The following is a 21145-nucleotide window of genomic DNA, read 5'->3' on the forward strand; positions in this document are numbered from 1 at the left end:
GTAGAGTTCCTGCCTTTACTTTCATTACTACATCTACTCTGCCCCAAAGTGTCAATATACCTCACATAGCATTGCCTTGAATATGCCTAAGGTTATGGTTACAACATTACCAGGACATGGTATCCTCGTGTGCTTAGAGGAGCAAAGGCAGTTGGCTGCAATTCCACCAGCATTTTTAAAGTCCTTCAAATTCTATCAGTGTCTGAACCATAGCTTTTAGCCACATTTTCCACCGTGTTTTTTCATCTACCATTTTGCCTTTAGCCCATGTCTTCCTTTGATGTAACCTTCACTTTCTTCTAGGTACTTGCTAACTTTAATCTTTCCTCTCCTAAGCAGAGAGTGAAAACTCAAAAGCAAATATATAACACAATGAAATATCATTTTCCTCATTTCCTGTCAATATGCCCATGGACATGACAAGCTCATGCATCCAACTTAATACATCAATATCTTCTCTTTGACATTTTAGTAGATACGAGAATTACTGTGTCAGAATTATCAAGTATCTTTTCATTAACTAAAAATGTGACACACTTTTTAGTTCTTGACCTGGATGATTTTGTCCTACCAATATATAATAGTAAAATGTTTAATGCAAAATTGTAGTTTTTCACTTTATGCTTTAATTAATACCATAGAAAAGATTCAGATAAAAAATAAGCAAGGAAGACAAATGGAATTATTTGTAAATTAACCTCATGCCAGATATTGTTCCATTGTTTTTAAGAATGTTGCTGTTGATTCAAATAACTTACTAGGTCTAATTTAGTCTTTAGGACTTCTTCTTTTAAAACATTTTTTTCTTAAATTGTTACATTACAATGGTTAAATTTCAATTTCAGTTCTATTTCACTGAATTTGACCCTTACACCAAGGATTAGACATTCAACACATCTTGGTTGACTTTTTGGATCTCAAAGCCGGAGTAGATGTTTGAGGAGCTAGGAGTTATCTATGGGTTAATTTACTCACTGTCCGCCAGATATGAGTTTTCTGAATTCAAGCCAAATTTTCTTTTGCCTATTTTGAACATGTGAACTAATTTTCCCAAAGTTCCTAATAGTCCCAATAGTCCAGAGTCACCTACTCATGAATACATTTTTGTCATGTTATTGAATCAGATTGACCAGTTACCTTAACTGAAATTTACATGAATTTATGCTGTTTAAGTAGTTTTCTCAAAACTTATATTATGACTGTAGAGCATTATGGAAGATACGATGTCCACAGCATCCATTAGCACTTGAATCATATTATGTTTGAACTCGATGCCATAATGCCAAGAGTAAGTCGTTTCAACTTGCCAATTAATAATTAAAACTTTATAAACCAACCATTTAAGGTCATGCAGTCATTGTGTTCTGCTAGTGAATTAAAAGAATAGAAACTTTATTTTTAGGGTGATTTTCTTAGCCCCCAAATTCTGAATAGATACTACAAGGTAAGTGAAAGAGGATAAGGTATGACAACTGAATAAAAATGAAGAATTCTTTGAGGAGAATGACGTTTATTCTTCTTCATAAACCTGCTGGGGCTGAACAATATCTGCCATTTATCAATCTGAAGAACTGTAATGTGGAAATCCTTTTTGAATGCGCACCACACAAAAATAACTTTCATAAGTTACATGGTGTATGAAGAGCAGTTGGTTTACCCATGACAATAGCTCTGCATGCTAAGTCTTTAGGTGTGTCCCTAAGGAATACTTTTAATCATGAGTAAATAGGCTGCATATTGGCACTAGATTATATCCTCTTAACAGAGTAGCAACTGTATTAGTTTCTTCTGTATTTTTATTATTTTCCCAGCGCTAACTTGCTTAATCATGGACCATTTTGGCTCCTTCACTTCCCTGTTTTGCTCTCCACTCCCCTATGTGAGTTTCTGGCTTACTCCTAAATAAATATTTATATTTAAATCCTTGCCAAGGAACTGCTTCTGATGGAATGCATAGTCCATGTTATACTGCAGTGAACTGAGAACAGAGATATGGCTGCTCTATTCATTCACCTTGGCATACAGAAGGTGCTTAATAATGTCTATTGAATTGAAACATAATTACCCCACACTGGAGTTCTTACTGGGCTGTGCTTGTGATGGCTTATTTACTTCTTTTTTTGTTGTTTGTTTTTGGGTGCATAGTCCGGGAATCGAACCTGGGTCTCCCGCATGAAAGGTGAGCATTCTACACTGAACATGGCTTATTTACTTTTAATTATTTGCTTTTATGTCTCCTTGAGGGTAGGGCCATGTCTTTTCAATACTAATTCCCAGGTTAAGCTCTGAGTTTGGCACATAGCAAGAATTTGGTAAATATATGTTCAATAAGTGAATGAAATTTGAATAATTATGATGCCCTTGAAATTACTAGGTGGGAAGTGCCCCTAAAGTGAAAGCTAAAGTAATTGAAGTCAGAGTCCATGATGGATTTTGCAAAGGCAGAAACAAATCAGAGGAGACTATAATTAGGTACTAGTTTTCTATTAGCATGGCTTATGAACCATATATATAAACCTATTACTTTAACATCAGGTTTGCTTAATCCATCACTAATAGCTATTGACCAACAATAAATCATTTGCCTTCACTGCTATTGCAACCAGAAGATTATTCTTTTGCTGAGAAAATAAACTATTTTTTTTATCCTGGTAGCATTTCCAATTAAAATTGCAAAGATTTGAAAGAGATTTCAGTTAAGATAATTCCTGGCTTACTATTTAAAATTTTTTTTTTTACTTGATCTAGCTATTCCTTTGAGTTTGCAAATTTTTGTTGACTCTCGTCTCAAAATATATCTTTAGCTGTAAAATATTTTCATAGTTGCCTGAGTGTGAGTACATAGCTGCAGTTTATTATCTTCATTTACAAATGGCCTGTCCAGGTGTCTGGTAGAGTGGAGTTGATGCTGCACACAGTCTTGCTTGTTAGATAAAGGTCTTTATCTGAAACCATCAACATTTCTTGTTATTGAAGAGTTCCAATGCTGCAGCAGTAGGTTATAATGTATCATGGCCCGTGATGATGCAGATTCATAGCACAGATGTGGGAGGGAGCAAGGGTTGTAGATAGAATATACAATTTTTTATATTGCACATGATCAAATTTTCCATGTACCTGACTATATATGGGAGACAGAAGATATAGTAGAAATAAAGTGTTTGAATCTATACAATGGTTTGCAAATATATTGTATATCTGAGCATTCATAGTTTCTAGTTTCTATTATTCTCATTTCAACATACCTATCAACACAAACATGCTTTCCTCCACACAGAGAAGACTGCTAACTGCAACCCTTTTGACTTTTGATCTCAGAGTTTTTATTTGGTATAGCAGTACTGTGGACTCAAGAAAAGGTAGGATGAAAGTGCTAGTGGTTAATGTCCCAGAGGCAGTCTGTACCCGATGACAGGGAAGGATTTGCCATACAGAACCTCAACTCCGTTGCTCCTTGGTGACAATATCACTGAGTGATTGTCTCTGTGACTTCAGTGAGGTTAAATCTTTTTCCCAAGCTAACTTGCTTGATATTGGACCATTTTGGCTCTATTCATTCCCTGTTTTGCTTTCCATCCTATGTGAGTTTCCTGGGCTTATCTCTAATAAATTCTTACATTTAAGGCCTTGCTGAAGCCTGCTTCTGGTGGAAGCACAGTCCAGGTTATACTGCAATAGGCTGAGAGCAGAGATGTGGCTGCTCTATTCATTCATTTCATGTCAAACTAAAACAGACTGCCACTGAGTGGCTTTCAGCATCCATTATGGAGGTACAAGTTAGCTGAGAGCTCTGGAAGGCTTGCAGAAAAAAATGAGTTTTAAAGGTGAAACTTAAAGAATCAGGAGAAATTAGGAGTTAAGAATTGGGGGTGGGATGCGATGAGGGAAGCATTATAGAAGGGAAGAGTGCTTAAGGTAATTCTCTGAGGCAGCAAAAATCTTGGTGTTTTTAAGTGGAAGAAGATTAGTGAGTTGAATTGAATTCTATATTCTCAAAATTCTAGGATACCATATTTTATTGTTTTAGTGATAATATCAGAGACCTTTTATTCACCTTGTGGAATATATTTTTAAAATAAAAATCTTAATAAATAAGTTAGTTCTAGCTGACTTACTTAGAGGTAATTATTCGAAAGTTTCAGATTTAAATATTCTTTTGTGAGCTCACCTTTAATTCCAAATTTAAGAGAAATAATAATTAAATGCCAAATATGATCTCAAAATGTCACTGAGAATCACAACCAGAAAGAAAAGAGACTTTATATTTTGTTCCAGAATAAAAGGGAAGAAGAGATATTGTTCTTGTGGATTTTGAGTATGATATGAATGCCTCAGTTCATGTTATTTAATGTTTTTAAATATTTAAATAAAAATTTAGGGAATTTGGATTTTACATTTAATTGTGCAGTAAATGTACAATATTTTCATTGATGTGAGGTATTATTGTAACATTTGCTAATTTAGACTGTGAATATTTACAAAATAATGTTGGCATTGTAGCAAGAATTTAATGACTCATAAATAAAAGGATGAGTTTAAATTCTGTTTGTTTTTTAATTTGTAATTTGTTATATTGTTTGGATTGCTAAAGCTAATGAAATGCAATATACGGAAATGGATTAGCTTTTACAATGGGATTTATAATTTACAATTTACAGTTCTTAGGCCATGAAAATATCCAACTCAGTCATCAACAGGATGGGACCTGGACTCTGAAGACAGGCTGCCAGCATCTGGGCCACTTCTGTCACATGTATGACACATGGCCTGTGTCAGCTTGTCTTCCCTCCTGAGATTTGTTGCTTTCAGTTTTAATTGATGGCTTCTCTCGGCTTTCTGTGGGTCCTCTCTTAGCTTCTTCAGGGCTTTTTCTTAACTCTTTGAGTTTTTCTGTGTCCTTTATCCTCTTATAAAGGACCCCAATAAGTGGATTAAGACTACATCTCAATTGAAATACCTAATCAAAAGGACCCACCTATAGTAGGTCTGTATCTACAGGAATGGATTTAAAGAACATGTATTTTATGGGCTTATAATAGCTTCAAACTAACACAGTTGCTAAAATTTTTCATCAGTTAAATTAAATGGTTTAATACATATGAAATACTTAGAAGTGTTCTTGGAACATAATAAACAATTTTTATAATTATCTCTTTGCCACCTATCTTTCCTTTGTCTCTCATCTATCTACAAGAGCCATTCTTTAAGAAATAATGGTCCTGAATCTCTCTTCTCAGTAAGAAGAGCTTAATACCAACTAAAACAAAGTAGAAATCATTGAACCTATCTCAGAGTCATTCAATTAAAAAAACTGTAGATTTTCAACTTTCTTGCAATTATTTCTAAAATTAGTCAATCCTAACATTATGAATATTCTAATGAAAGAAAAATAGCAGCAAATTTTCCCTTCTGAAACAAAGTGTGTTCTCATCTCATCCATGTGGAGAGAGACGTGCATTTCTTCAGTCATTTCACTTTATTCCTCTTGCTGTAATGTGTATTCTCAGTTCCTAATATGACCATGATTCCTTCACTGAGGCTGAATAGCGGGGTAGGGGATGTGTATCTAATGTAACTGAATTAATTCAGCTCAGTGCTCAACATAATCATTTGTAGAGGTCATGGTTGAACGCACAAATATAGGAAGATCACTAGTGACTTTATAGAAAGAGGAAATTCAGGAAAGTGTTGCTGGTAGATATCAGAAAACTATGTAACAATTTCCATTGGTTCCTTCACTGGCAGTGGATAGAAGGTAGGGGCTGTGCATCCAATATGACAAAGTTCAGGAGGTAATGTTTACAGATAATTTATTCTTTGCTACTAACAATAAGGTCATGGAAAAATGGGCTGGAAATAGGCAAGTTCAATTAAGAATCACCACTCATAAACTAATATGAAATAGCACATTATTGGCCTTGTAAAACAGTTTCAATTTTGAGCCACCTTTCCATTTTGCTGGGCAGGCAGCAAACCCAAACCTACTACTGTTGTGATCCCTCTTTCTAAGGAAGCATGATGCACTGTGGATTTTGTGTGACTGGTGTCCAGGCCCTGGGGATACCTTTTTATTTTCTGTCATCAGTAATACTGATTACTGCTAAGATACCCATGGATTAAGCTATGTGATCTCCACCGATTCTGTTGCTTCTAGGTCATGTCTAAAGTGTGGAACTCTTTTTGAAGCTGGTTAGCCCTATGCCTAAAATCTCTAGTATATTGTACAACCCCCTTTACAGGTCTAGCTCCCTCTTGAGGAATTTCCCTGGAGCAATGCATAATCTTAGCTGCAAATGAAACCCATAGACCTCTGTCTCCCTTTTTGGTATAGAAATTCTTTTTTGGTCCTCTCTTTATGTGTTCCTCAAATGGATTACACTAAGCCAAGCTTAGTTTCTAGGAAGCATAGCTCAATACACTTAGTGGGTTTAGTTTTTGAAAAACAGCTAGCAAGGGCGATGTCTTTCAAGTAGCGTTTGCTTTCAGACTAGTAACAGCATTTCCCGTAAGCAAAGAAATAAGAACCAACTACCATTTTCGTGAATGAAGAGATAGCAGGATGCACAAGAATAAATGCATCTCTCAAAAATCTTTCTTGAAACATGGAAACAAATGAGCAGTAGACAAGTGAATGCTTTTATAATTACTGTTGGGGAATTAATCATGACCCCCATAAGGACATTTTGAGATCTTAATCTGTGATTGGTATTATGGGAAGGTGGCAGAGTGGGAAGCTCCAGAAATCAATCCTTCCATGAACAAAACTATTAAACTGGCAGGAAGTGTCTGAAATAATGATTTTGAAACTCTGGAATCCAGTACAGTACTGTACAACATTCAGGAATGAGTGGGGAGAAGAAGCTGGCAAATTGCAATAAATACCAGTAAGTTTTGCTCTCCCCCAGGCAGCTACCATCCCCTATCCTTTTTCCTCTAGCCTCAGGGAAGAAGGCAGTGGGGAGATCCTGGTGCAGTTACTAATGCCAGGGGGTAGGACATAAATCTTACCCTCCAAATTCTGAGTATGTGTGGTCTGATGGCTAATAACTGTTTTGTCCAGCTACTTCAGATAGTTGGGGACCCCAGTGCTAAGAGGAGTCATCATTCCAACTCCCCTTGTACAAAGGCAGCAGAAGAATCTTAAAGTTGGTAACCTTACTCAGAACTTTAAAAAACAGAAGATGCAACTTGAAAAGCCATAGAAGCATATATTGCACTTGATGGCCTTTCTTGAATCTCTCCACAACACGGTGTAGAGCCAGCTTGTGCTTTAAGTGTAAAGAAGGATTTTATAAAACTTAACAGTAGCTAACTTCTCTTATGTAAAGAAGGATTTTATAAAACTTAACAGTAGCTAACTTCTCTTATGTAAAGAAGGATTTTATAAAACTTAACAGTAGCTAACTTTTCTTATGTAAAGAAGGATTTTATAAAACTTAACAGTAGCTAACTTTTCTTATGTAAAGAAGGATTTTATAAAACTTAACAGTAGCTAACTTTTCTTATGTAAAGAAGGATTTTATAAAACTTAACAGTAGCTAAATTTCTTGCCTAATTTAGCTATTTACATGTATTTTAGCTTCTGAATGATAGAAATATCTAGCAAAAGCATTTGTGTCATTTTATATTCACTGCTATGCATTTGGTGTGAGTTAAGGATTGTAAAGGAAAGAGTTATGGGCCCCATCAGGCTAAGAAAAACAACTCGGGACCTTCCGGGGTGGTTATCTGCTTCTCGCAACCCCCATGACTCCTTGCACCAGAAATGCTTGTTGTGAAAATGATCGTTATCTGCTTCTTGCATGAAGCAACACCTGTGACCCATGCTCAACCCCCACCCCTCCTCCTCCCCTTAAAAGCTTCCCCAAACCCAGGCTTGGGGCTCTCTGTTCCTGCGTGTTCAGTGAGCCCCACGCATGTGTGGTAAATAAACCCTTGTGTTGCATGAGAAACGTCTCTTGGAGTCCTCCTTTGCATGGCAAAACTCTCGAATTCTTACATTTGGAGGTCCCACCGAGATGGCTTTGTAAGGGGAGGCTCCAACAGCCTTCTCTCTTGGGGTAAGTGAGGCCTTTTTCTTGAGGTGATCGCTTAGTCTGTCAGACTGGCAGTGACTGTCGGAGAGTCGCGTGAGCACTCCCCGACCGCAACCGACAGACGTGTCCAGGGGTTGCAGGTCACTCTCCCGAGGGATGCCTCGGGATTGGGGGACCTGGGGACACCTGGAGGCTTCCTACAGGGCCGACTCTGATTCTGTTTCCCTTCTGATAGGGGGAGACTCGATCACAGTCATCAGGCCAGTCTGAGCTGTGTCTCTGAAACGTGTAAACGTGGTGTGCCGGCTCTGTGTGTGTCTGTCTGTATTTGTGTGTTGGGAATTGTTTTTGTTTTACAAAGATGGGTCAGGGAATGTCGACTCCACTTTCTCTGACCTTAAGACACTGGTCGGAGGTCAGGGAAAGAGATCAGAATCTATCTCTTATTGTAAAGAAAGGCAAATGGCAGACCTTCTGCTCGGCCGAGTGGCCCTCCTTTAACGTGGAATGGCCTCGTGAAGGAGCTTTTCATCTACCCTTGATTCGGGCCGTCAAGTCAGTCATCTTCCGCCCTGACCCGTATGGCCACCCGGACCAACAGCCCTACATCATGGTTTGGCAGGACCTGTGTGAAAACCCACCTCCATGGGTAAAGCCGTTTCTTACTCCTCTTGGTCAACATGACTCTGCCTCTGTACTCCCAATCAAGGTGCCGGGTCCTTCTCAAGCTCCGAAACTCTATCCTTCTTTGTCTCCTGCAGTCCTACCGGAATCCCAATGGATCTATCTTTACGCAGGTCCTTCTTCCCTCCTCCCTACCCTTCAGCTGGTACAGGACCCCCTTCTCTTAGCTCACCTTCTCCCTCCTCTAGTTCTCTCTCCGCCCTCTTCCATTCCCTCTCCGCAGGTTCACCAAGACGATCCCAGATGAACCAGGACCGGCACATAGTACACGAAGCAGACGAGCACTAAGCCCATCTGATGTGGCGGTCACTCTCCCCCTCAGACCGTACGGGCCTCCAGTGGATGATGGACAGGGGAGAAATGCCCGCTCTACAATACTGGCCCTTTTCCTCCTCTGACTTATATAACTGGAAAAATAATAACCCTCCTTTTTCGAGGCTCCCACTAGGCTGACTGGATTGGTGGAGTCCCTTATGTTCTCTCACCAGCCCACTTGGGATGATTGTCAACAACTCCTGGGGACTCTCTTCACCACGGAGGAGCGAGATCTACTGGAAGCCAGGAAGCAAGTTCCTGGACAAGACGGGAGACCCACCCAACTCCAGCATGTCATCGATGATCGGTTCCCGCTGCGCCGCCCTAATTGGGATCCGAACACCTCTGAAGGTAGGGAGCATCTGTCCATCTATCGCCAGACTCTAGTAGCGGGTCTCTGAGCAGCCGCACGCCGGCCGACCAATTTGGCCAAGGTAAGAGGGGTCATTCAGGGAGCAAACGAATCGCCCTCAGTCTTTTTAGAAAAACTAATGGAAGCATACCGTAGGTATACTCCCTTTGACCCTCAATCAGAGGATCAGAGAGCCTCAGTGGCCATGGTCTTTATCAGCCAATCAGCTCCAGATATTAGACGCAAGCTGCAGCGCTTAGGGGTTGCAGGACCTAGCCTTGCGAGATTTAGTCAAAGAAGCTGAAAAAGTGTTTTATAAGAGAGAGAGAAACAGAGAGAGAAAAAGAAAGAGAGAGAGAGAGAGAGAGAGAGAGAGGAAAAGAGTTGGTAAGAGAAAAGGAGAACGAAAGAATTAACAAAGATCCTGGCCACAGTAGTTGAAAGAAACACTGAAGGTAGAGGACGAGCTGGAGAAAATCCCTCGGGTCGGCGTTAGTACCCCTCTTAGTCCAGACCAGTGCGCCTACTGCAAAGAAACTGGGCACTGGGCCAAAAACTGTCCGAAAAAACGGAGGGGTACTAGGCCCCCAAATTGGCAACAACCGGCCATTAGCTCTAGAAAGTGAAGACTAGGGGAGTCAGGGCTTGGCACCCCTCCCCGAGCTCAGGGTAAAATTTAATGTGGAGGGGGTACCAATTAATTTTGAAGTCGACACAGGAGCAGTAGTGCCGGCCCTCCAAGAACCTATAGGTCCGCTCTCTACAAAAAGGTCCTTAGTGCGGGGAGCAAATGGCAGTCGCTACCGCGCCTGGACTACCAAAAGAACCATGGACCTGGGGAAGGGGAAGGTTCAACACTCCTTCCTAGTTATCCCTGAGTGCCCTGCCCCGCTTATGGGAAGAGACTTGTTAACTAAACTAAGGGCAAGAATCACCTTCAATCCTAAGGGGCCAAAGGTGGAATTTTTAAACCCACTAGTAAGCCAACCTGTAATAACTGCCCTCACCTTGCCAGTCAAAGAAGAATATCAGCTGTACGTAAAACCAGAACAGCTCCACAGTTCTATTCCTCAGGCCTGGCTTGAAGAATTCCCTAATTCCTGGGCAGAAGTTGCCGGGTTAGGGTTGGCAGTCAATCAGCCCCCAGTAGTAGTGACCCTAAAGCCCACCGCCTCTCCAATTCGGGTAAAACAATACTACTTAAGCAAGGAAGCCCGGGAAGGAATCAAGCCCCATATAGAGAAATTCCTTGGCTTGGGAGTACTTAAGCCCTGTCAATCAGCCTGGAACACTCCCTTATTGCCGGTCAAAAAGCCAGGGACTAGAGACTATAGACCGGTGCAAGACTTACGGGAAATAAATAGCAGAGTGCAGGATATACATCCTACGGTGCCAAATCCCTATAACCTGCTCAGCACTCTCCATCCTGAAAAGACTTGGTATACTGTGCTTGATCTAAAAGATGATTTCTTCTGCCTGCCCTTGCATAAGGACAGTCAACCCTTGTTCGCTTTCGAGTGGATCAATCCAGAGACAGGATCCTCGAACCAACTGACTTGGACACGCTTGCCCCAGGGGTTCAAAAACTCCCCCACCATTTTTGACGAAGCTCTTCATAAAGACTTAAGCTCCTTCAGAATTCAGCATCCCAGAGTCACCTTGCTACAATATGTGGACGACTTACTGTTGGCAGCAGACACTAAGGAGGACTGTGAGTATGGAACCCGAAAACTGTTAAGTGAGCTAGCACTGGGGTACCGAGCCTCGGCCAAAAAGGCCCAAATCTGTAAAAGGGAAGTAATCTTCCTGGGATATACTCTTAAGAATGGAAAGCGATGGCTCACGAGGCTAGAAAGAAAACTGTAACACAGATACCCCGCCCACGACCCGAAAGCAGCTACGAGAGTTCTTAGGGACAGCGGGATTCTGCCGGTTGTGGATCCAGGGTTTGCAGCCCTTGCTGCCCATTATTCCCCTTGCTCAAAGGGAGCGCTGATTTCCAGTGGGGAATAGAACAGCAGGAAGCCTTCGACAGCATTAAGAAAGCGCTCCTGTCAGCTCCAGCTTTAACCCTCCCAGACGTGAATAAACCTTTCACGCTCTACATAGAAGAAAGGAGAGGCGTGGCTAGAGGGGTCCTAACACAGGCTTTAGGCCCCTGGAGGAGACCGGTGGCCTATCTGTCCAAGCGATTAGATTCAGTTGCCAGCGGATGGCCACGCTGTCTCAAGGCCATCGCGGCAGCTGCCCTCCTGGCAAAAGACGCAGACAAACTCACTCTAGGACAGAAGCTGACCATAATAGCCCCTCACGCCCTGGAGAGCATAATCCGCCAGCCTCCAGATAGATGGATGTCAAATGCCAGAATTACCCACTATCAGAGCATCCTCCTAGACAAAGACAGGGTGACTTTCGGGGCCCCATCAGCTTTAAACCCGGCTACCCTGCTCCCGGACGAGACCACGGGACCTGTGCTGCACACTTGCCAAGAGATATTAGCTGAAGAGACCGGAATCCGCAGAGACTTAAAAGACCAACCATTACCTAACTCGGAGGTAACCTGGTTTTCGGACGGAAGCAGCTTTCTCCAACACGGTAAGAGGCGAGCGGAGCAGCGGTAGTCAGTGGGACAAAAGTTATTTGGTCTTCTAGCCTCCCAGGGAACATCTGCCCAAAAAGCTGAACTAATTGCCCTCACAAAAGCTCTAGAATTAGCAAAAGAAAAACGAGCGACTATCTATACAGATAGCCGTTATGCCTTTGCTACTGCCCACGTACATGGGGCAATTTACCAACAAAGAGGGCTATTAACCTCAGCTGGTAAAGAAATCAAACACAAAGAGGAAATTCTTAAACTCCTGGCAGCAGTCATGTTTCCCAAAGAACTAGCCATTGTCCACTGTGCTAGCCACCAAAGAGGCTCGGACCCAATAACCATGGGTAATAAGCGAGCAGATGAAGAAGCAAAAGCGGCAGCATTAAGGGACCCTGTAAACTTGGTCCTAATAACCAAAGAAAACCAGCAACCCCCTGAAACACTATCTGAGGTTACACCCCAAGGAGAATCGGAAGCCCTAGCTTACATACAGCAGGTCCACCAGCTCACTCACCTGGGGACAGGGAAACTACAGCAGCTCCTGCAAGACCAGAGGGAATTGTACCCTCTGGCAGCCTCAAAAAGAAGAGAACTGGCAGATCGCGTAGCTAGAGAATGTCAGGCGTGTCAAATTGTGAACGCCTACCCCACCAAAGCTCCTAACGGAAAAAGACTAAGGGGAACTCGACCTGGGCAGTTCTGGGAAGTCGACTTTACTGAAATTAAACCTGCAAAATATGGACTTAAATACTTTTATAGACACCTTTTCAGGATGGGTTGAAGCCTACCCAACTAAGAGAGAAACGGCCCAGGTCGTAGTCAAGAAGATTATGGAAGAAATTTTTCCCCAGTTCGGTCTACCAAAGGTAATAGGGTCAGATAACGGACCCGCATTTGTAGCCCAGGTAAGTCAGGGTGTGGCCAGGATATTGGGGATTGATTGGAAATTGCATTGCGCATACAGACCCCAAAGTTCAGGGCAGGTAGAAAGAATGAACAGGACAATTAAAGAGACCCTAACCAAATTAGCTATAGAGACTGGCTTGAAGGATTGGACCATGCTCCTGCCTTATGCCCTGTTCAGGGCCCGGAATACCCCCTGCTCTCATGTGTAATCTAACCCCTTATGAAATCTTGTATGGAGCGCCACCTCCAGTCAAAGACATGTCCTCCATTCTAGAGATTAATAGTTCCCTCCATACCCCCTTGCTTGACAGGCTGCGAGCCTTGGAAAAAGCCCAGTGGTTCCTGTGGTGGCAGCTCTCCACCTCCTACCAGCCAGGAGATAACAGAACTCCACATCAATATCAGGTGGGAGACTTCATCTACGTCTGCCGCCACCAGGTACAGACTCTTGAACCTCGCTGGAAAGGACCGTATCAGGTACTCTTGACCACCCCCACCACAGTCAAGGTCGATGGCATCACATACTGGATCCATGCGTCTCATCTCAAACCTGCGCCTTCGCCCTCTGAGTCCCAGTGGAAACTGGAAAGGACTGACAATCCTCTCAAACTGCGGGTTCGTAGGGTTACTACTCCTTCTCCTCCTTCCCCTAGGGGAACCCAATTCCAACCCGCATAAGCCTTGGAAATGGACAATAACCAGATGGGATGATGGGAAGACTATAAAAACTTGGGAGGGAGCAGGGGAGCCTTCTTTTCTAGTGACCCCTTGTAATCTTACCACTCTGGGGGAGCCCTGTTGCGACCTGACCCCCATCTACCTATGTCCCGCATCCAATCAGGGAAAAAGTTACTGTAACAGCCCAGGACACTATTATTGTGCCTACTGGGGCTGTGAGACTTTAGCTTCAAAATGGACAACCTTAGGCGACCCCTTCCTCAAAATAGGGTACCAGAAAACCTGTTCTAATCCTGGAAGCTGTGGGTCTGATGGATGGCCCGGGGCCCACCATGGAACACTCATGACCGGCGGTAGGCCTACAACAGATTTCTCACAAAACCCTTGCACTAAAATTTGGCTTAATATCACTAACCCCTCAGATAATAGTTGGATAACTGGAAAAACCTGGGGAGCCAGATTATACGAAACCGGCACAGACAGGGGGAGGCTAATACTAATTAAAAAGGAAGAAATTCCCCAAAAAGCTATCAGGGTAGGCCCCAACCCTGTTCTGACTATGAAAAACCCAGGGCCTCGTGCGAAGCCTACGCCCCCAGGAAGGCCTAGCAATAGCTCCCTAATTCCCACTTCTTCCCCCCTTCCGACTCCCAATAGTACTTCTCCCTACAATCCAGAGACTCCTGGCGACCGATTATACAACCTAATTCTAGGAGCCTTTTCTGCCCTCAATCACTCCCGAGCTAATCTCACCCAGTCATGCTGGCTTTGCCTGTCGCTTCGCCGCCCTATTATGAAGGAATAGCTATAAATAAGTCATATACCATCCTCCCTAATGGCACGTCTTGCGACTGGGACAGCGACCATAAACTCACCCTGTCTGAGGTTACGGGACAAGGAACTTGTATAGGTAACCCTCCTCCCCACGTTAAAATCTTATGTGCCACCATTAATCAAACCCAAGATAATGATAAATTCCTTCAACCTCCCCCAGGTTTAAAGTGGGCATGTAACACTGGAATTACCCCTTGTGTATCTACAAAGGTTTTTAACAACTCTGTCAACTATTGTGTGTTGGTTTCTATATACCCCCGAATTCTCTATCATTCAGGGACAGAATTAGAAACTATACTATTAAGCCAAACCAGATACAGAAGGGAACCAATCTCAATAACCCTGGCAGTTCTTATGGGGGTAACCGCCGCAGCCGGTATAGGCACAGGGACTTCTGCCATTGTACATAGCAATCAACAAACCAGTCAATTTCAGGCCACGATAGATCAAGACTTAAACGAAATAGAAAGATCTGTCTCAGCCCTTCAGAACTCTCTAACCTCCCTTTCAGAAGTAGTTCTGCAAAATAGGCGAGGACTTGACTTACTTTTCCTTAAAGAGGGGGGACTATGTGCAGCTTTAAAAGAACAGTGCTGTTTCTATGCGGATCACTCTGGTGTTGTTAAAGAGTCCATGACAAAACTCAGAGAGCGCCTTCGTGAAAGACAAAAAGAACGAGAGGCAACAGGGGTGGTTTGAATCTTGGTTTACTAAGTCCCCCTGGTTGACAACGCTATTATCTGCTCTTGCTGGGCCTTTAATTGTGTTACTTTTAATAATAACTATAGGACCATATATTCTAAATAGAATTATACAGTTTTTACAAAGGCAGATTGGAAATGTCAAATTAATGCTCATCAGACAACAGTACTCAGTATTAAATAACCCAGAAAATCTCTAAGATTAGAGATATGTACAAAAAGGAGTGGGGAATGTAAAGAAGGATTTTATAAAGCTTAACAGTAGCTAACTTTTCTTAGTAAAGAAGGATTTTATAAAACTTAACAGTAGCTAACTTTTCTTATGTAAAGAAGGATTTTATAAAACTTAACAGTAGCTAACTTTTCTTGCCTAATTTAGCTATTTACATGTATTTTAGCTTCTAAATGATAGAAATATCTAGCAAAAGCATTTGTGTCATTTTATATTCACTGCTATGCATTTGGTGTGAGTTAAGGATTGTAAAGGAAAGAGTTATGGGCCCCATCAGGCTAAGAAAAACAACTCGGGACCTTCCGGGGTGGTTATCTGCTTCTCGCAACCCCCATGACTCCTTGCACCAGAAATGCTTGTTGTGAAAATGATTGTTATCTGCTTCTTGCATGAAGCAACACCTGTGACCCATGCTCGACCCCCACCCCTCTCCTCCTCCCCCTTAAAATCTTCCCCAAACCCAGGCTTGGGGCTCTCTGTTCCTGCGTGTTCAGTGAGCCCCACGCATGTGTGGTAAATAAACCCCCTGCGTGTTGCATGAGAGAACGTCTCTTGGAGTCCTCCTTTGCATGGCAAAACTCTCGAATTCTTACATTAGTATGGGTACCTTACTCTGTTACAGAGAGAGCAGAGTGGCCCTTGTGCACATACTGAATTGTATCCATGCCAGTGCCTAATCTATAAAGCGGAAGTCTGAGAGACAGAGCCCATGAATTTGTCTCTGATATGCCCTCTCACAGTTTGTCCTTCAGGCAGAGAAGGAGCTTACAGACTGGTGGCACAGTGTGTTAAACCATTAAGATAAAGTAGCCTAGAACAAAGGACTACCTGTAATAAATTGCTTAGGAGGGCACCCGGTGGGAAGAGGCAGAGTGAAATTCTCTTTCAAAGGGAGTAGAGGTGGCATTAAGTGAAACTTATATAATGTAAATGGGGATTTACTAAGGAATCTATGAAGAACAAGGAAAAGGAGTGTCTGCAGCTTCTCGCATGCTCATATAAGACAGAGGATCTTGCTCTTTGCATTTACCTCAGGTTGATTTCTTGATAGAAGGGATGATCTCTCAACAAGACTACCAGACAAAATAGTCAATATGCAAAGACAATGAAAGGTGCTTTTTGCTTTGATTTGCTTATTTTGATTAGCACCTGGCATTCAAGAAAATCTCTGTCATATCACTAGCAGGATGCAAACTGAAGGAAGAGACTGGTCAGGAACTAAATCCTAGGGTTAACTCTTAAGAAATTAAAATACACAGTGTGCAGCAAAAGATTGCATGATAAAGAAACAAGAAATGATGGTCCATTAAAAGGAACAGGAAAATATCCAGAAAGCATCAGTGAAAAAGACCATATTTTGGACTTAATAGGCAGAGACATTTAAAAATGATCCTCAATATGCTCAAGAAGATAAAGAAAAACACAGAGAAAGAAAGAAAGGGTATGAGGAAAAGAATGCACAATATGGGAATCTTTTTTTAGTTTTTCAATAGGAACCAAACAGAAATACTGAAGTTGAAAACAGTGCCTGAAATGAAAATTCCCTAGATGATTTCAACAGCAGATTGAAGGTAGAGGAAGAAAGAATCAGTAATCATGAAATAAGACAATTGAAATGATTCAGACTGAGCAGTAGAGAGAAAAAAAATAAAAAAAATTAGTAGAGCTCGAAGACCTGTTTGGGACATCATCAAGTGTACCAATAAATACATTAGCAGTCTCAAAAGGAGAAAGAAATAATGGCAGAAAACTTTCCAAATTTAATGAAAGCCATGATGAATATGTACATTAAAGAATCCCAACAAACTCCAAAACAGGATAAACTTAAAGGGAACCACACACACAGGCATATTATAGTAATCTGATCAAAAGGCTGAAGACAAGAAAGGAGGTCTGAAAGCTGTCAAAGAAAAGTAATAAATTATGTATAAGGGAATCTCAATAAGGTTAACTGCCGATTTCTCATCAGAAACTTTTGAATGAAGAATATAATGGCATGAAAGTGCTGAAAAACAATTTCTAACCAAGAATTTTATATCCAGCAAGACTTTCTTTAAAATGAGGGAGAGATTAATATATTCCCAGATATATAAAAACTGAGGATATTCACTACCACCAGCTCTGCCTTTTAAACAATGCAAGGGGTTCTTCAGACTTAAAGGAAAGGACACTAGACAGTGGAACAAAGGAACATAAAGAAATAAAGATCTGCAGTAAAGGTAACCATAGACCAATTATAGCTGCTAATATTAATATATTGTATTTTTTGTTTATAAATACATTTCTTATTTCCTTCTGGCGAAAAATTACAAATACACAAAAAGTAATGATTAATCTATGGATATGGACACACAATGTATAAAAATGTAATTTTTAACAAATACAAAAAAAAGATGGGATGATGGAGCACTATAGGGACCGTGCATGTGTATGGCATCAAAGATAAGTTGATATATCAAATATGACTGTTATAGATTTAAGATTTTAAATTTTAACCTCAAGGTAACCACAAAGAAAATAAATGAAAAATACATTCAGAAGGAAGTGAGAAGGGATTAAAATGGCATAAAGCAAAAAATCAAATATATGTGGAATTAGACATTAATGGAAGAATTGAAGGTGGAAAAAAGTATGAAACTTAATAAGACTTAGAAAGACAAAATAGCAAATTAACAATGAAATACCACATTATCAGCGGTCACTTTAAATATAGATGGATTAAATTTTTCAGTCAAAAATCAGAAATTCACAAAATGGGTAAAAAGCACAAACCAACTATTTGCTCTCTACAAGAGATGTGCATTCATTTCAAACATAAATAAGTTGAAAGTCAAAGGATGGAATAAGTATACTGGGCAAGTAGTAATCACAAGAGAGCTGTAATAGTTATACTAATATCAAATAAACAGACTTTAAATCTAAAACTGTTATGATGAACAAAGAAGGTTATAAATACTGATAAAGGAGTCAATTCAATAAGAAGACATGACAATTATAAAATCTATATACCTCTTCTCTAGTTTCCTAGATGCCAATGCAAATACAAATACCCTGTAATGGATTGACTTAAACAATGAGAAATTATTGGCTGATATGTTTAAAGTTAGTAGCAGCCCCAGACCAAAGCATCATTAAGTCAATGCTTTCTCCAAGACTATGGCTTCCGGGGTTGGCTGCTGGGTGATCCTTGGTCCTTGCGTTTTCTGTCATATTGTAGTGCAAATGGCAACCTCTTCTGGCCTCTCCCTTCTACCAGGTTTCATTGATGTTTAGTTTCTGGCTTCTTTCTCTGTATATTTTTCTCTGTATTTATCTGAATTTAAATCTGCTTATAAAGGACTCCAGAAATAAGATTAAGACCCCATCCTAATTGAGTTGGGCCACACCTTAACTGGAGTAACCTCATCAAAATGTCCTACTTGCAATGGTCTCACACTTAGAAGATGGGTAGGGTTTAAAAACATGTTTTTCTGGAAGTACATAGATCAAAACCACCACAACATCTAATAGCAGAGTCCCAAAATATATGAGACAAATACTGACAGATATGAAGGGAGAAATTGATAGTTTTACATTAGTTGTGAAAGAACTTAATACACCACTTTCAATAATGTATAGAACATATAGACAGAAAATCAGTAGGGAAATACAAGACTTGAACAAAACTCTAAACCAAATAGACCCAACAGACATATAAAGAACACTTCATTAAACAGCAATAGAATATATATTCTTCTCAAGTGCACATGGACTATTCTCCAGGATATACCATATTTTAGTCCACAAAGCAAATCTCAATAAATTTGCAAATATTGAAATCATATAGTATGTATTCTCTGAACACAACAGAATGAAACTAGAAATTAATAACAAAGGAAGAAACAGAAAATTCAAAAATATGTGGAAGTTAAAGTATGTACTCTTAAACAACTAATGGGTCAATGAAGACAGCACAAAAGAAATTAGGAACTATCTTCAGGTAAGTGAATGTGAAAACACAATATAAAAAATATTGGATTCAGCAAAGGAAATGCTGAGAAGGAAATGTATAGCTGTAAAGCTTACATTAATAAAGGAAGAAAGGGTGAGCCATGATGGCCCAGTGGCAGAGTTCTCACCTGCCATGCTGGGGACCTGGGTTCATTTCCCGCTACCTGCCCATGTGAAAAAAAAAAGAAAAAAGAAGAAAGATTTCAAATCAGAGTCCTAATTTCAAAATTGTAGAAACAAACAAGCAAACAAAAGAGAGTAAACTAAAAGCAAGAAGAGCAGAAATAAATGGAACAGAGAATAAAAAGCAAAAGAGAATCAACAAAACCAAAAGTTGGTTCTTGAAAATATCAAAAAAATTAACAAACAGAATGGCAAAGAAAAAAAGAGAGAACACAAATACTTAAAAATCAGAAATGGAAAGGGGGATATTACTACCATTTGCACAGAGATAACAGGACACCATGAAAACAGTAAAACAACATACTGGATAACCTAGATGATGTGGACAAATTCCTAGAAAACAGAAACTACTCACACTAACTCAAGAATAAACAGAAGATCTCAACACACCAATAATTAGTGAAGAGATTGGATAAGTAATCAAGAACCTACCTGCAAAGGAAAGCCCAGCACCACATGGTTTTATAGGTGAATTTTGCCAAACATCCCAAGAAGAGTTAATAATATTCCTGTTCAATTCTTCCAAACAATCAAAGAGGATGGAACAACTCCTAACTCAATGTATGAAGGCAACATCATCCTCATATCAAGGCCAGAGAAATTCACCACAAAAAGAAAATTACTGATCAATGCCCACTATTAATATTGATGCAAAATCCTCAACAAAATACTAACAAACTGAGCCCAACAACACATTAAAATAATTATACACCAAGATCAAGTGAATTTATCCCATGTTATGAAAGGGTGGTTCAACATAAGAAACATAAGAAATCAATTAATGTAAAACACCAATTTAAGAGACTGGAGGAACAATACCACGTAAGAAAAATAGGCATTCAAATTGGAAAGAAAGAGGTAAAGCTTTTGCTATTTGCAAATGACATGATCTTATATACTTAAAATCCTGAAAAATCCACAATAACACTACTGAAATCAATAAACAAATTCAGCAAAGTGACAGGTTACAAGATCAACATACATAAATTAGTGGTGTTTCTAAACATTAGTAATGAATTATCTGGAGAGGAAATAAAAAATTGCATTTACATTAACAACTTCAAAATTCAAATATAAAGAAATAAATCTAACCAAAGATGTAAAGGACTTGTACACAGAAAACTACAAAACATTGCTGTGAGAAGTCAAGTAAGACTTACATAAATGGAAGGACAGTCTGTGTTCATGGATTGAAAGACTAAATATTGTTAAGATGTCAATTCAACCCAAAGTGATATTCAGATTCAACACAATCCTAATCAAAATTCAAACAGCCTTTTACATAAATAAAATAGCCAATCATCAAATTTATATCTAAGGGTAAAGAACCCCAAACAGCCAAAACCATTACACAAAAGATGAATGAAGTTGTAGGACTCACAGACCTGTTTATAATTTATTACAAAACTGCTGTAACCAACACAATATAGTACTGGCACAAGAACAGACATATACAAATTGAATGTTTAGACATCAACATTCATATCTATGGCCAACTAATGTTTGACAAGTATGCCAACTTCACTCATTTGGGAAAGAATGGTCTTTTCAACAATGGTGCTAGGAATCTGAATGTCCATAGGCAAAAAGTAAATGTTGACTCTTACTTCACACCAACTCATAATTTATCAAAGACCT

General features: G+C 40.2%; 1 pseudogene; it reads left to right on the plus strand.

Moving 5' to 3' along the window:
- The first annotated feature begins 8397 nt into the window (after window positions 1–8397).
- On the plus strand, window positions 8398–15988 carry LOC143663383 (uncharacterized; annotated as a pseudogene).
- Window positions 15989–21145: the final 5157 nt, after the last annotated feature.

The sequence above is a fragment of the Tamandua tetradactyla genome, chromosome 19, assembly GCF_023851605.1.
Source record: "Tamandua tetradactyla isolate mTamTet1 chromosome 19, mTamTet1.pri, whole genome shotgun sequence".
Classification (NCBI taxonomy): Eukaryota; Metazoa; Chordata; class Mammalia; order Pilosa; family Myrmecophagidae; genus Tamandua; species Tamandua tetradactyla.